The sequence below is a fragment of the Macaca mulatta genome, chromosome 12 (assembly GCF_049350105.2).
Source record: "Macaca mulatta isolate MMU2019108-1 chromosome 12, T2T-MMU8v2.0, whole genome shotgun sequence".
NCBI lineage: Eukaryota > Metazoa > Chordata > Mammalia > Primates > Cercopithecidae > Macaca > Macaca mulatta.
In genome coordinates, this window is record NC_133417.1 from 54370218 (window position 1) to 54384866 (window position 14649).

A 14649-nucleotide genomic window follows, 5' to 3' on the forward strand; every position below is an offset into this window, starting at 1 on the left:
AGCTTATGTGCCAGGGACCGTGCTTCACTTGCCATCTAAATGAGGAAGGAAAAAATGTGTACATGGAAGAAGAAAACTAATGATAAAAAATGCTACAAGATAGATCCCCAATGAGTGGTGCAGACAGTAACTGCCATATCCGATAGTTGTCTTCAAATGCATAAAGGGCTGTCAGGTGGAAGAGGTGTTAGACTTACTCTCTGGGGCTCCGGAAGGCAAAACTGGTGGTATTTCTCTTTAACTAAAAAAATGATTTTTGAAGGCCTATTTGTGTAGAGTACTCTGGGGAGAGAAAGTGATTTAGGAGAGGACAGCATGTGCAGGATATGAAGATACGACAGTGGTTGCAAGTTACAGGGAAGTTCATTCCAGTAAATAGAAGGGAGAGCTTCAGAAAACAGAACAGGCTGCTATGAGGAGGTTATCCCCCTTCCTCGGAGGTGTTCACAAAGACACCTTGCCTGCTGGCTGAGAAAGGGGTTTCATTCTGGTAGAGCAGGGGTCAGTCAAATCTGGCTGGCTACCTCCTTTTGTAAAAGAAGTTTTATTAGAACTCAGTCATTGCCCATTTGTGTAAATATCCTACATGGTTGGTTTTGCAATACAGTGGTAAAGGTGTGTAATTGGGACAGAGATGATTTGTTCCACAAAGCCTAAAATATTTGTTATCTGGCCCTTAATAGAAAAAGTTTACTGGGCCCTACATAGGATTAGATTTAAAGATTTGTAAAATCCTTTTTAATTTTCTGGTTGTAAGGGATTTAGAAAAGAAGACGAAAGCCTTGTGGGAAGTCTGAAGAAGGTTTCTTGCAAGATGGGAACTTTCTGTTGGACCTTAAAAGAAAGCACTTGCTGGTCCTGGCAGAGGAGGCCTGTCTACATGGAACACTTGGGCAGATCTCAAGAGGACTACATCTCTGGTCCTTGAATGCAGTGTACAGACGCATTCCGACATTCGACATTCATCCATTCATTCATGCATTGTGCCTCCAGCATATTGCAGGCCAATGTAGTCATCTACAAACACTTCTTTGCCTGCTTTTGGTAAAGTAAGCACAAATTCTGGCATGAGATGTTGGCATTTTGATACTAACTTTGCCAGAATGAAAATGCTCATGAAGTTCAATGTTTATCATTGAGTTTTGCAGAGTTATTTTATTCTACGTGTAATTGTCTCACCTAGACACAACTTAGAATTTATTTACATATTCTGCTTAATTGTAGGATGTAAGAAATGATGGTTCCAAAATGAAAACCTCACTGTATTTGCAGGAGATGCAAATCGGAGTGTTAAGGATAGGATGATGCACATTACTATTCATGCCTTTTTAATTGATTAGCCTTTAAGGCTTCTGCAAGCCTTTAAAAGTTGTTTTGTCAACATTAGACCAGCTGCTGTGTAATTATGGTAGCTCTTCTTGCAGTTAAATTCCTTTAATAACGTGTTCAATCTGCCGATGCCAAAGTGCTTTGAACCTGTGATATATACTATGGAGAGCTTTTGTTTTACTTACAGATGGTCGGTGCCATTTTCTGGGCAACTCTAGAATTTTCACAGAAATTTTAAAGATGAATTACTTCAAAATGGGAGGCAAATGAATTTGAACATCAGGTTACTCCTCCCCCTATAAAATTTGTTCATATGTGACTTGAATTTTGAACTTGGCTCATAACATCATAAATGTGCTCATTAAAAAAAAAAATTCCACCTTGAAACCTTTTTAAGGCTCTTTTCTCTGACTCTCCAGCTTGTAAATGAAATCAAATCTTTCTGGCACCAGATAGATGATGGTGGAAACAGTGGGCCTGTAACAAGGATCACTGCTTAATGAGGAGTCACAAAAGGGTGGTTCTGCCTTCCATTCAGGGGCTGAAACTTCACTCAGAAACTGAGTGTGAATTTAGCAGTGTGTGAAGTCTGGCATGAGAACCTATCACTAGGGATAGGGTCTGGTGTCAGAAAGATACAAACAGAAGATGTTGTGTTTGTCTCCTACCCAGTTCACCCATCCTTTCCCCCACATTGGATTGTACTGGTGGATAAGGCATGAGAGGTGGGAGCAGTGATGATGGTGGCTGTAGAGGCTGCCCCTGTTAGTTCAGGCCGTTTTGGTGGCTTCTTTCCTATAGCTTTTCTTTTTTTTCCCAAGATGGAGTCTTGCTTTGTCACCCAGGCTGGAGTGTAGTGGCACGATCTTGGCTCACTGCAACTTCTGCCTCCTGGATTCAAGCAATTCTCCTGCCTCAGCCTCCAGAGTAGCTGGGATTACAGGTGCATGCCACCACACCTGGCTAATTTTTGTATTTTTAGGTTTCAACATGTTGGCCAGGCTGGTCTCAAACTCCTGACCTCGAGATCTGCTCACCTCAGCCTCCCAAAGTGCTGGAATTACAGGCATGAACCACTGCGCCCGGCCTCCTATAGCATTTTAAAAGGCAAACCATTCAAAACAGAAGCGCAGAGCATCAACACATGAAGGAATAAGAGATTAGACCAAGCTACAGCAGCTTTCTATGGCCCCATTATTTAATTTGTATTAAGGAATGCACCTGTGTTGTTGGAAAACCATGAGACGAGTCCCTCAACCACCTGTGCTCACCTTTTCTTTTCACTGTACAGCATAAGGGGGTGTGGAATGCAGTTGACCTTATACAGTGTGAAAAAGCCGACATGCTTCAAGCTTGAATAGAAGTTCAAGAATATTAATGACCTGCAGAATTTGGAGAAGCAGCTAACCTTGACGATATTGGCTTACATAATGGTAGGGCTAGCCAAAAATTGTGTCTCGTGTACTCTCTCACAATGTGCAGATTTGTTTGCCTTGAAAGCTCGTGAGCCCTGAGAGTTGGGGCATTTAAGAGTTTGAGGAACCATAGACTTACAAGCATAAAGCACTTGTGGTGGTATGAATTCAGTAGCCACTAGACACTCAAATGAAGAAAACTAGAATTTATGTAATTAAAAGTTGTTTAATTAATTATATTTTTTCCTGTGGGATAAAACTGTTCCTGGTAAATGGCTTAATCTTTTCAAAGTTACATTAAATGTTAATCTGGAGTGTTTTTAATATTGCAAGCTCATAGAGTTGTGTACCAAGATGTGCCCAAGAAAACTACCATCAGTCTCAGCATTTTATTTCTAAATAACAAAACTTGCTAGTGTCAGTAGAAGCATACATCTTTTTGGTAACATCACCTTTTGCTAAAATGCATAGTTTACATTGATATGATAGGAATTAAATCAGCCTCAGTTGTCAGTTCTGATCAGCTGCATGAGACATGGTCTTCAATTAATCTTATAACCATTAGCATTTTATATACTTTGTCAAAGTCTTGCATACAGTTTTAGAAAATTAGAAACTTTTAGAACTTCTTTGAGGACTTCAAAATTGTTTTTGTTACCCTTCCAAAATAATCTTATGTTATCTTGAGATTGCATTGAATCAGAGAGGAGATGTTGGCTTTAGCCTCTGGTGCTAAGACCCGATAGTCATAAACCTACATACATACATATGCACATATATCCACATACATGAGTAATCAGTTCCCAAGGAACCCAGCAGTCAGCAAGACAAGGGACTTGTGTATACTCCCAAATGTCATGGAGGTCTTTACTTCTCTAGTTATCCCCTTAAGTCTCCTCTTATGTTCAGAGGTACCCAGGAATAAAATCTTTTTATTTTTCTTATCAAGTATTTAGAATCTTGTTTGTAAGCAGCAAATACGTGGCTCAAATTAACTTAGGAACATTTATCTCATGTGTCTTTCTCTTTCACTTGGCTTACTCTCTGTGGACTCTGTGAGGATTGGTCTTTGTACTCCGGGTCTGTGTGCTTACCTAGGAATAAATTTTTATGGTGATGAACTGTGCCACCCCTGTCTTATGTTATTAAGTGTAAAATAAATTGAAAGAAGAATTAAATAGTCAAAATGCTGGAAGAACAGGGCAATAGCAGGGACTTGAGAGCATTTAATACTCTTTCCCCACCTTTTTATTTTTTTCTATCATCTTACTGGTTTCATTCTTTCTTAATGCAAAACAAATATGCAAACAAGGTGGGAGTGATATCCTCAGATGCTCCTGAAATGTACAAATGTCATAGTTTATGCCACCATTTAGGACTGACTGATGCTTTAGTACCAGACTCAACAATCCTAGGGAAGAGAGCTCATTGGCCTATCTTGGGACAGATATCAACATGGACCAATTAGTTGTGGCTGGAGGTAGGACCACATTGTACAAACTTGTCATTGGTGACCCCATTTCTATGTATTAGTAAAAGAAAAATCACTGTGGGCTGGAGAAACTTCAAACACACGAGATGTTTTCCTTCCCTACATGGACACATCACCTCAGTCTTCCCAAGTATGACTACTGGCCTCTTCTGGATATCTTCTTTCTTCCCCATTACCTCTAGCCTGAGTGCCATTTCTTTTCATGATTTGGTAAAGAACTTGGGGCAAGACATACTGTAGACAGGAGGAGAATTTCTGTGTTGGTGATTTAGAGCAGATCTCTTCTGATCCTTTCTCCTGAGCCCAATGACCCTCATCTTCCTTTTTGTCATGCAGGAGGAAGTGGCAACTCAGGAGAAGGCAGATGGAAAAGTTAAATGGTAAAGCTCACAATCTGCTTGTCCAAGGAAATGATGCCCTTTTCTTAAAGGCTAAATGTTTTTTCAGGATGAGTGGTTCAGTCAAGTCCAAATATTCTTGACTACTAAAGGAGATATTTGATTCTTTAAGTATGTATAACATTGTGTAATAGTTGTAGATAAAGCAATTTTGATTTTTCTTTGTTTACTAATTTGTTTTCATTATCCAAATTCACTCGTATGTACTTTTAGGCTGAGAAGGTTTTACAAACCATTTTAACATGCGAGTCTTCAAAACTTTAATGGGATTCTTTGTGTTTGCTTAAATAGGAGCCATTCTGGTTTTTTTTTTCCCCCAGGTTAATGATGCTAACACACTTATGTTCTAATTCTGACAGCCATTCAGTAGTAATGCGTTTCCAAAGGAGTTGCAGTAGATTTTTAAGCCTTGTGTTTTCAGTTCCTGCCTAGTTATCTACCCTGATTGGCATTTAACCATTGAATTAGATTTTTCTTCTACTAAAGAGAGCTTTATGAGCTTTAACTTCAAGTGCCTGTGTCACAGTGTGATTTGTTTGCATTGTGATTGACACTGAGTAAGCACTTTTTGCAGGAAAAGGCATTGTCTTTTAGGATTGAGGGAGGATTTGGACACATAGTCTCCTGACAGTTTTTTCCAGGGTTCCATCTAATAGTGGGCACATCAATAACAATCTCACCTGGCACATGTTAACATGGTTACTTTGTTTTTGCCATCAGTAACTATCATATTCCCTGAGAGCCGTTTCTCTGGGCCTGTTGACTGACATGGCCATAAATATATCCCCAAAGGCTAAAACTGTACCTGTTTCAGCACAGATGAAACAAAAACAAATGTCCCACTGTTTTAGGATTACAAATTATAATCTCACTACAGCATGAACTTTAAGGTGGTGATAATTCAATTTCTACTCTTTGATTTTGACATGATGGTACAATAAATACAGTTTAAAAACACTTTATTCAATTAATTTTCGTGACCATTTTGTGTGCCTGGTTCATTCTGTGCTCTCTAAATCATGAAATACATTGTATTTCTTTCTTTTCTTTACTTTTTTTTTTTTTTTTTTAATAGACAAAGTCTCATCTGTCGCCCAGGCTGGAGTGCAGTGGCACGATCTTGGCTCATTGCAACCTCCGCCTCCCGGGTTCAAGTGATTCTCCTGCCTCAGCCTTCTGAGTAGCTGGGGTTACAAATGTGTGCCACTATGCCTGGCTAATTTTTAGATTTTTAGTAGAGACAGGGTTTTACCATGTTGTCCAGGCTGGTCTCGAACTCCTGACCTCAGGTGATCCGCCTGCTTCGGCTTCCCACAGTGCTGGTATTACCGGTGTGAGCCACTGTGCTCGGCTGAAATACATTATATTTCAAAAATAGTACTACCCTTCGAAGTTCTTACCTTTAACTGTTAATAGTAAATAAACAAAATAATGTTTTCTGGACCTATAAATTGATTTTGAACATATCCTTGCCTTAAAGAGACCAAATAATACACTTGCTGTTTCTTCCTATTATATTATCATATTCATTCACTCAATCAGCAAACATCGATTACTGTACCTCTGGGAACCTAAAACATACTAGGGATATATAGACAAGTAATAAGTCTTTAATAAAGAGTTAGATAAATCATGACATGAAGTACAGTGGGGACACAAAGATAGGGACTGGCTGGTTCCATTCGGGGATTGCTTTAACTAGAAGATAACATTTGAAGTAAGCCACTTATGCTAACTGGGAGTGCCCAGAGAGGGCCAGAAGGAAGGCCAAAAGAACGTGAATCAAGTCTTAGAGCATAAAGCAGCATGGGCAACTGGGGGATGTTGTTGAAGTTTAGAGTCAAATGTGTAAGGGAGTGAGTATCTAGAAGTGGGACACAAAAAAGGTGGGATAGAGCCTAATCAGAGATGAATATGCAAATATATATATTTTCTAAATATATATATATATTTGACTAGAATTTGAATTTTATTCTAGATATTAGTAGTATTGCAGTGTTTTTGGTTTACAATATTAAATTTAACAGGAGGATGAATATTCCTGTGATCGTCAACTTGGGGAAGTATCAGAATCTTGTTGGGCGGAGGAAAGGGGCACATTAATAATTTAAAAAACCCACGAGGTGATTATGATAAGTCCTTGCTTCCTCCCCATTGAGAATTATTGCTATTGGTAGTGGAAACTACTGAGTTTTAAGTGGAGTCCTTAATATCAGTGACCTCATTACAGTACTATCTCAATTTATTATTCTTTAAATAAAACGATTGAAAAATATACTTACCTCCTCCATCTCTATGTTCCCATGATCCCCTATGTAATTTTTCAGTATCAAATTAAAAAAAAACTCATTTGTTGTGCTGCTGGCATAAACATATTTTAAAAGGAGTGTTTGGGAATGGAACATAAAACAGAAATGGAAAACAAAATTGACATTATATGTGTCTATCTTTGATTTCCATGACTGCACATCTTTGATTTCCATGCACGTCTTCAGTTTTCATGACTTAGGGCTTTTCTGAGATTCCTTTGGGGGTGTCCAGGCTAATGGGAGAAGCAGCTGGAGGAGAGTATGGCAGGCTGAGTGCCCGGCATGCAGTAGGCATACAGTGATTGCTAGTGTCTTTAGCTTCTCCTTTTAAACTTTAGCTCTTTAGTTGAAAATTAGGAGCCACTGGATTTTCTGTTAGTGGCTAATGTCAAGAGTGGCTGAGAAAAACGTTTGAAACTGAGGAGAAAATAATGACTCAGATATTAGACACATATAAATATTAGAAGGGAATTTAATGATTATCTCATATCCCAACCTGCTGCTTCACAGATGGTGAAACCAAGGCCTTGAGAGGTTGAGTGACTTGACATCACAAGGCTATTAAATGACAGAGAAGGGCCAGAAGCCAGGTCTTTTAACTCCTTCATGTCTCTCAGATATGTAGATGGCATTTCTTCCTGTTTTTTCTTTTTCGTAGCGTTAACTCCATGAAAGGTTCTAATCAGCATATCTAAAACATAGCCCTTCATGAACTTCTTCCTCTTTCTCTGCTTTTTGTATCCCTCTATTACCAGAAAGGGGTCCCAATCCAGACCCCAAGAGAGGGTTCCTGGACCTCGTGCAAGAAAGAATTTGTGGCAAGTTCATATTGTAAAGTGAAAGTAAGTTTATTAAGAAAGTAAAGAAACAAAAGAATGGCTGTTCCATAGGCAGAGCAGCAGCATGGGCTGCTCACTCGAGAATCCTTACAGTTACTTCTTGATTATATGCTAAACAAGAGGTGGATTATTCATGAGTTTTCTGGGAAAGAGGTATGCAGTTCCTGGAAATGAGAGTTCCTCCCTGTTTTAGACTATATAGGGTAACTTCCTGATGTTGCTGTGGCATTTGTAAACTGTCATGGTGCTGTTGGAAGTGTCTTTTAGCATGCTAATACATTATAATTAGTGTATAATGAGCAGTGAGGATGACCAGAGGTCACTTTTGTCACCATCTTGGCTGTGGTGGGTTTTGTCCAGCTTCTTTACCACAACTTGTTTATCAGTAGGGTCTTTTTGACCTGTATTTTGTACCAGCCTCCTGTCTCATCCTGTGACTAAGAATGCCTTAGTTTTAACCTCCTGGGAATGCAGCTCAGTAGGTCTCAGCCTTATTTTATCCAGACCCTATTCAAGATGGAGTTACTGTGGTTCAAATGCCTCTGACACCTCAGTGGCATCAGGCATCTACCATGCACTTGAGCTAGTCATTTCAGCATCAGTTTTGTCTCCATCTTATACAGCATTCAGCTAGTCATCGAGTCCTGTTGGTATCACTTTGGAAATGTCTCTCACATCTATATTTGCTTTTATTTCCTACATTACTTCCTTAATTTAGTCTTTCCTTGTTTTGTTTTTTTTTTCCCCCTCTGGACTATTAAATTAGCTTTTTAATTGGGTTCTGCCTTCTGCAATCCACTGTCTCCACTGCCTCTGGAGTTTTCTTTTTGAAACATAAATCTGAATGATGGGTTTACCAGGCTTCAGTGGCCTTTCATTCTATTGAAAAGTCCCTTTCTCTAGCTGTAGCCTTTCACAATATAGCTTTGATGTCCCTCTTCAACATTTTCTTCTGACCATTTTCTACTCCTTTTATCTGCCAAGACTCTGATCACACCAGCCCATTCAATGTTCCTAACTTTCCAACGTACTTTCCTGGGACGCCCTTCATCACCTCAATTTGAGCACACATCAGTGCTCAATTCTCTGCATGTGTAGGAGAAGAAAAGTTGTTTTCCTTTGTTCTTCGTAATTCTTAATTGGAGTGGACCTCTGTAACAAAAGACAGATTAAGATGGGAAAAACAAACACAAGTTTATTAACACATATAGTTCATATATACATGGGAGATAAATGAGTAAATCTCAAAAAGGTAGATTTGAATTCAGTCTTAAATTCCATCTTTAGCTAAAACAAAGAAAGCTGTTGAGGGATACGCTTATGGGAGGTAACCAGGAAAAGCATGAGACACAAGGGTAAGATTCCTTATATAGATTTAAATTGGTGCCTTCTCCATTAATACGAGTCTGTAGTGATTTAGAGTCATCTTTCCTGATGCAGAGAAGGTGACACAGTTACAAATAGAGATTTCCTTTACAGATGTAAACTTTCCTACAAAAGGGTAACTTCTGCCCTGCTTTTAGAGCTTCTCCTGTGTTTTCAGTGTTCAAAATAATCAGCTTGAAATAATCTTTATGCCAAAGAGGCATACTTTGAGATGGCGTATTCTGGTCTCTTAAACACATCACTTTCTTTATGAGGCCTCCTTTCCTTTCTTGGTCGAGATAAACAGATGGATCCTCTGTTACCCACAGAGCACTATGTTTCTTCTCTAACCATACTGAGTGCTGTAGTCTGATGTGCATGAGAATTAATTTTCTTTTTGAATATGTCTGTTTTACTCAATAGTTTGTGAAGTCCTTGAGCTCAGCAGTTGTATCAAATTCATTTTTATATCCTTGGTACCTGTGGTAGACTGAATAATGGTCCCCTATAGATTTTCATGTTCTAATCCCTGGAGCCTGTCAGTATGTTACCTTACCTGGTAAAAGGGATTTCTTAGATATGATTAAGTTAAAGATCCTGAGATGGGGCTATTATCTTATCATGGTGGAGAAAGGCGGCAGGGTTGGAGCAGAGAAGATGATGTGATGAGAGAAGCAGGGGAAGAGAGGGGATAGTCAGAAGAAGCAGAGGTTGCAATGATGTGCTTTGAAGATAAAGGAAGGCACCATGAGCCAAGGAGTGCATGTAGCCTCTGGAAGTTAGAAAAGGCAAGGAAACTCATTCTCCCTTAAAGCCGCCATAAGGAATGAAGCTGTGCAGATGCTTGGTTTTAGCCCAGTAAGACCCATATTGGATCTAACCTTTAGAACTTTGAGATAACATGTTTGTGTAAGTTTCGAGCTGTTAATTTTGTGGTAGTTTGTTACAGCAGCAATAGGAAACTAATGCAGTGGAGGAGAGGAAAAATATTTTTTTCTCTACCCATTGTAGGTTTATGGATGAGGCCTCTATAACAAAAAACAGATTAACAAGAAAAAAAACATACAAATTTATTTAATAAATTTTTATGTGATGTGGGAGCCTTCATAAGGAAATTGAGACCCACAGAAATGGGTAAACCTGAGTAGTTGTAGGCTAGGTTTGATAATGAGTGGATAGTAGTGGAGAAGTGTGATAGGATAAAAAGGGCATAATGTAATGGGAATAAATTGAGGAGAACTTAGAAAGATCTGTTTGTTCAGATTCTGCTCCGTAACTGTCTTAATCCATTTTGTGCTGCTACAACAGAATAACTGAGACTGGGCAACTTACAAACAATATAAGTTTACTTGTTTCATGGTTCCAGAGGCTGAGAAGTTAAATATCAAGGATCTGGCATCTGCGGGGGGCCTTTTTGCTGCATCATCCCATGGCGGAAGGTAGAATGGAAGGAGAGTGCTTGTGAGAGAGTGAGAAGTGAAGGGGGCTAGAACTCATTATTTTCTTAGGAATGTACTCTTATGATAAATAACCCACTCTGAAACTAATGGCATTAATGCATTCCGAGTCACCTCTTAAAGATCCCACCTCTCAACACTGTTGCATGGGAGATTTAAGTTTTCAACACATGCAGTTTGGGGGACACGTTCAGCTCAAAACAGTGACCCTTTATCTTCAGAGACAAGGAAGTTCCTTTTCTCCTGGTATAGGGAAGCACCTCTTAGATGAGGGTCAATGATCTCCTTCAAGGGAAGGTCAGTAAGTTCTTCCTAGGTTTCTTGACCAGCTTTCGGGGAGAAGTATGGGGGCAGGTCAGAGAGACCTTCCTGCTACTGAAGGAATTTTTCTGACATTCCTTTAGCCTTAAAGTTTCAGTCCGCCACAGTGCCATGTTTTGGGTTAGTATGGTCTGAGCCCCATCAGCAGCACTTACACACATGTAACATACAGTTGGGCTCAGTGTATTTGCATCTGACCTTGACTAATCAGAGAATTGTTCTCGATGCCCATGATGATCAAAGCTAACATTTGTTGAACCTTTTGCTGTGTGCCAGTCACTGTGGTCAACATTTATACATGATCCTCATAATCACGCTATGGCACCGTTATTATCCCTGTTTGGCAGATGAGGAAACTGATGCACAAAGTGTTTTGATAATTTTCCCCCAATCACACTACCCAACAGGTGATGGCACTGGGACTTGGAAGTGAGCAGTCTGGCTCCCAGGTCTGTGGCCACAGCACTCTGTCCTGCTTAGTCATGTTCTCATGTCACATATATAGAGTTCATGTGTGCTGTCCTAGTGTGGTATGTTGTGAAGAAAATTGGAAGAGCTAGATTTGAATATTGATGCCTACAGTAATCAGTTGACTCTGTAAATGTGGGCAAGTCAGCTAACCTAGATCTGTGTGCCTGTCTTTGTTAAATCATTCTTTTTGTGCTTACCTTATGGGGTTAATATGAAGACTGAATGATAAATCACATGAGAAAGTACTTTGAGGAACAGCAGGCACTACACATATGCTATTTATCAGTATATATTTGCTTGATGTATATCTTCTGCAGATTTCCTCATACGAGGATTACCTGGCTGGTCTGACTTATTTGGTGACTAGGGGCTTAATAATATTTGCTAAATGCATTTGATAAAAATGCTCTTTTGTTCTCATTCTTATATTTTGGGTTGTTGACACTAAAAATCTGAAAGCTCAGAATTTAGTCTCCTTCATAGAACTTTATTTTCTTTCCTACTTTTAAAAAAATGAGGCTTTCTTATCTCACTCCTGAGCTAATATTTTTATCTTGTAGCCCATAGGAAGGTGGGACTTACAGAAGATTTGCAATGATTTCAGCAGCTTTTCAGAAGGGCTTTGAGTGAACAGTTAATCTCTTGAGAATGCAAAGTCATTTGTGGCGGAGAGTCTTAGGCCAGTGTTGAGTTGCAAATCCTGGGGAGTCCTGACTCAAGAAGATAGGGAATTTAAAAAGAAAGCCAGTGAAATACATTTGATTCTTATTCTCCCTGTCCTGCCTTAGCCTGCAATGTTACTTATTCCTTTAAGATGCTTTAATTGCTAATTGTCTGCTGTTTGATTTCGAGGTTAGTTGAGATCACCAGGATGATGGAAGGCCTGACCTGACCAGACCTGAATTCATTGGTACATTCTCAACTTTTTGAAAAATTAATGAGTTTTGGCTGAGACACACCTGACTTTTGCAGCATCTTGTTTTTATTTATTGTTTCTTTTGTTTACTTGTCAGATATTCCCGCCCACAACATGGATTTACAGAGTCGATTTTTTTTTTTTCTTGCATGTTCAAAGAAAGTCAAGCTATCCTGATTGGTGCAACATACAGACATAAAATGCTACTTTGAGGGGCATGCTTATGGATGCATTTTTGTTCCTCTCTCATTGTTTCCCCGATATGAATTCTTAGACATAGAATTACTCCAGGAAGGGTACCAACTTAAAACATTACAATCAAACCAAACCAAAAAAAGATGCATATTAATAGATCGTATTCCCTAAAGGCTGTACTAATGAACACTCCCACCAGTAGCGTATGAGAATGCAGATCTCACGGCAACTTTGTCAGTGTTCACTTACTCCGTAGCGTCTCTGGAGTACTCACAGTCTTCCAGGTTCGGACATTTTTCAGAAGTTTTCCAAGTCACCCTAGGTGATTTGAAGCTGAAACCACTGGTTTAGTTAATAGGAGAAAAGTATTTTCTCACTATCTCTTAGTGGTCTGAATCTCTCTCACTATCCCCTTAAAATAGATCAGTTGCTTTAGGTCATTGGTGTGTTTTGCTATACAGGACATACTATTCCTAATGAGCAGCCCCTTCATCAGTCTAAAACTCTCTTGAACCACTAATTCACAGTAATGTCACCTCTAGGCTTATTAACATAATCTTTTGCCCATGCAAAGCTCTCCAGTGTTCAAATAATTCTGCTGGATGATGTTACCTTTCAACTGAACCGCATCATCTTGTTGGCAAAGCACTTCACGAATACTATCATTTCACTATTGCAGGGACCTTGGAATTAAGACATCTTCATTCTATTTTTACAGAAAAACAAAAAGGAACTCAAATAAGTAGCTTTTCTCTAAGGTTGTGCAACTTATAATCACATGTTAGGACTCAATGTAGGTCTTCTGACTTCAAGTTCAGAGTTTCCAATGCTGTGTCAGAACCTGTCTTTGGCCTTCCCTAGTTCTGCTGCTTTTTAAATATGCAAATGGATCTGGTTATTGGATTGTTATTAAGGTTTTTTTTTTGGTGTCTGCATTTCTTACGCTCATTTTCTTCTCTGTATGCTCATTTAGAATTCTACATATTTACAGCTGTGTTTCTCAACTTTTTTTTATTATTGCTCCTCCTTCCCTAGGAGAAAAATTTAATTTAAATTACATTCTTCCTAATGATAGAAATTAAATATTAAACTGATAAGAACAGATACTGTACTTGATCTTAGCCAAAAGGCTGAGAAGTGAAGAGAAATTAAATATTAAGGAATAAGATTTTGACAGGTACAGTTGAGCCTTGGAGGACCACAAACTATGATGTCTTATACTTTGTTCCTCAACAACCAATTTTAATCTTCTTGGGAGTTCAGAAATGCTGTTAATGGACACACCAATTTAGATGACTAACCCAGGCTATCAGGGCAGAGAGGAGAGCTGTTGAGCATACTGATGGATGGTATAACCATATGTGTGTAACTAGTGGAACATATGACACTGACATTACTCTCAGCTCACATCAACTAATGACTTACAGGGAAGCTGTGCTTCAGTGTGGATGGCTAATTATTCAAACATGCATTCTGTATGATTAAACCACATGGAATTTCACATTTGCTTTTGTTTTCCATATATTTTATGGGTCATATAGGTTATATCTCCACCTTTCACCCACTGCCTGCCTTTTTTATTAAATATGAGCTTTGTATGAGGCTTTTGGCTACTTGTGGTCACAGCTCTGGGCTGAACTTTTAGATTCATTAGTCTCTGATTTGTAGCAGTTACCTACATTTTTACTTATACTTTTAGATAAATAAATGCTGGCCTGTTCACAGGCAGGAAAGCACTGCATTGGTAGATAAGGGCCATTCCATGCTGGGCTTGACTGGTTGCCACCAACTCTGACATCCCTGACCCCTTGGCAGGGAAAGAATGTAAATGAGTGAGAATAAAGAGCCCCAGGTAGCTTCTGTTTGTTTTTGCAAGAGAGCTAGATCTAGGTGATTTGGGAGAATGCCAGATACTATAAACACAGAGCCAGAGAAAAAGAAAAAGGATGGCAAGAAGAGCCCAGGGACTGGGGGAGGTACACTTGCAGGGAGTGGAGGTTGGCCCTGAAGGTTTTCATTCATTTCTATGTGTAGAATTTTTAAGATTAACTTGCTAATTTTTTTTTTTATTGAAGTCAAGCAAGATTTTAAGTCATTTATCAGGGCTCATAGAGTACCTATTTATAGAAGTCAGAATAAAAG

At 39.1% G+C, this 14649-nt stretch overlaps 1 protein-coding gene and 1 pseudogene across 1 annotated transcript in view; one reads left to right on the forward strand and one right to left on the reverse strand.

Moving 5' to 3' along the window:
• LYPD6 (LY6/PLAUR domain containing 6) overlaps positions 1 to 14649 on the forward strand; it is a 150162-nt gene that overhangs the window by 28045 nt on the left and 107468 nt on the right.
• On the reverse strand, positions 13523 to 13649 carry LOC114671660 (U2 spliceosomal RNA; annotated as a pseudogene).